The following is a 2,422-nucleotide window of genomic DNA, read 5'->3' on the forward strand; positions in this document are numbered from 1 at the left end:
CTGTGTGACCCTGGGAAAGTCACTTAACCCCAATGATCTATCTCTTATGGGTTTTTTTCTGCCTTGAAACAGATACTTAGTATTGATTCTAAGACAAAAGATAAGGATTTTTTATAAGGGTGGGATGGGCAGGGATTGTTCTAGATCTCCAAAAGTCCCTTTCAACTCTAAATCTTATGGGTTCATGGAGGGTAGAAGAGAATAGTCAGGGATGTCCATGCCCCTCACTCTCCCATGGCCCAAAAGGGAAAGATAGGAGGATCACAGGCTGTCCTTCCACAGACTGCTCCTCCCCAACTGTTGGACTGGCAAAGGGCCCAAGCCCTGGGAGTTGTGTGACAAAAGGCTGGAGAGAAATTGTGGTGGCTTTGGAGGTGATGAAAGCCAATTCTAAGAGTGGGACCCTTGGCTAGGGCCAGGGAAGCCAGCTCAGGCACTGGAACAGCTGTGGGGCAGGTCCCCCCTCTACTCTTCAACTAAGGCTGGGTCTGAACTCCAAGGTGGAGATACCCTCTGACCCCCAGCAGCCTGGCACTTTGCCCATGCTGGCTTCTATTTTAATCAGCTCAAGTCGGGGTGAGTGGAAGAAGCATTCCTGTAAAGGGACCCCCCCAAATCCAGGGTTGGTTTGGAAAAAGTTCAGGGAATAGAGAGGAAAAACCTCTAATTGAGCAGCTGATGGAGGGGGACAGTCCTTCATTCCATTGTTCTCTTCCTCCATCCTACCTACCCCAAAGAACAAAATAAAAAGAGTATGGGCTTCTGGGCAGCTCCGTGGCTCAAGGGATAGAGAATCAGGCCTGGAGATGAGAGGTCCTGGGTTCAAATCTGACCTCAGATACATCCTAGCTGTGTGACCCTGGGCAAGTCACTTAACCCCCCCATTGCCTGGCCCTAACCTCTCTTCTGCCTTGGAACCAATACTTAGCATTCTAAGAAGGAAGGTAAGAGTTTGGTTTTATTTTTAAAGAAAAAAAAAAAAAAGAATGTGGGCTTCTATTCTAACAAGAAATGTTGAGATTGAAGATAGGGATAAACTTCCTAGCCAAAGATATGAATATATAAGAGTTGGGGGGGGGGTGATTAATGGACCTCTAAACATTCTTTTGAAAACTAGAAATAAGCTCTCCAGTGGATCATTTGGTCTAGACGAAGGCCAGACACCTAGGCTATGATCTCAGAGTCCTAACCAGGACTGCGTGTGCTTGGCTAAATCAGGATTTCTAGGCAGCTCCCCTTTCCCTAACTCATAGAAGGCTACTCCTACTCTCCACCCTCTGCCTTCCGTTGAGGATCTTGTGAAGAGAGATGATATCAGAGGAAGAGGCTTTTGGAGGGAGCCTGTAATTATCTGTCTGCAGCTTCGACTGCGGGGTGAGGGGAGGCTGGGCTGCTGGTAAAGGGTGGAGGTGAGAGATTCTTTGAGATGAGAGCCCTTGCTCAGGGTATGACGGGGCGACTGGGCTCATGAACAGGCATCAGTGAGAGATGGGAAAGACGGGGATCCTCAACTCATGCCATATTGCTCAGTTCAATCCATTTTAGACTTCTAATAGTACCAGGTAAATGCTGGGGATGGGAAAGTAGCTTCTAAAGGAGGCTCAGTAAATATTTTTTAAAAAGCTGAACTAGAGCTGTCCAACCATGGACTCGCCTGCCTCGTGAGAGCTGCTTTGGAAATGTTCAGAGAGGGGCAGCAGAGTGGCTCAGTGAATAGAGAACTAGGTCTGGAGACAGGAGGTCCTGGATTCAAATTTTACCTCAGACACTTCCTAGCTGAGTGACCCTAGAGAAGTCACTTAACCCCAATTGCCTATTCCTTGCCACTCTTCTGTTCTGTAACATTCTTGGTATATCTAAGACAGAAGGTAAGGTTTTGTTTTGTTTTGTTTTTTTAAAGAAAAGAACAAATCCAGCCTCAGACAATTACTAGCTATGTGACCCTAGAGAAGTCACTTAACCCCAATTGCCTATTCCTTGCCACTCTCCTGTCTTGGAACAGATTTTTGGTATCAAGTCCAAGACAGAAGGTAAGGCTTTTAAAAAAAGGGGGGGGGGGGGACAGCTGGGTAGCTCAGTGGATTGAGAGCCAGGCCTAGAGACAGAAGGTCCTAGGTTCAAATCCAGACTCAGACACTTCCCAGCTGTGTGACCCTGGGCAAGTCACTTGACCCCCATTGCCCACCCTTACCACTCTTCTGCCTTGGAGCCAATACACAGAAGTTAAGGGTTTAAAAAATTAAAATTAAATTTTTTTTTAAAAAGAAAGAAAAATGAACAAATCTAGCCTTAGACATTTCCTAGTTGTGTGACCCTGAGCAAGTCACTTAACCCCAATTGCCTATTCCTTGCCACTCCTCTGTCTTGGAAAAAATTCTTGGTATCAATCTTAAGTCAGAAGGTAAGGGCTTAAAAAAAAAAA

Source organism: Gracilinanus agilis, chromosome 4 (assembly GCF_016433145.1).
Source record: "Gracilinanus agilis isolate LMUSP501 chromosome 4, AgileGrace, whole genome shotgun sequence".
Taxonomy (NCBI): Eukaryota; Metazoa; Chordata; class Mammalia; order Didelphimorphia; family Didelphidae; genus Gracilinanus; species Gracilinanus agilis.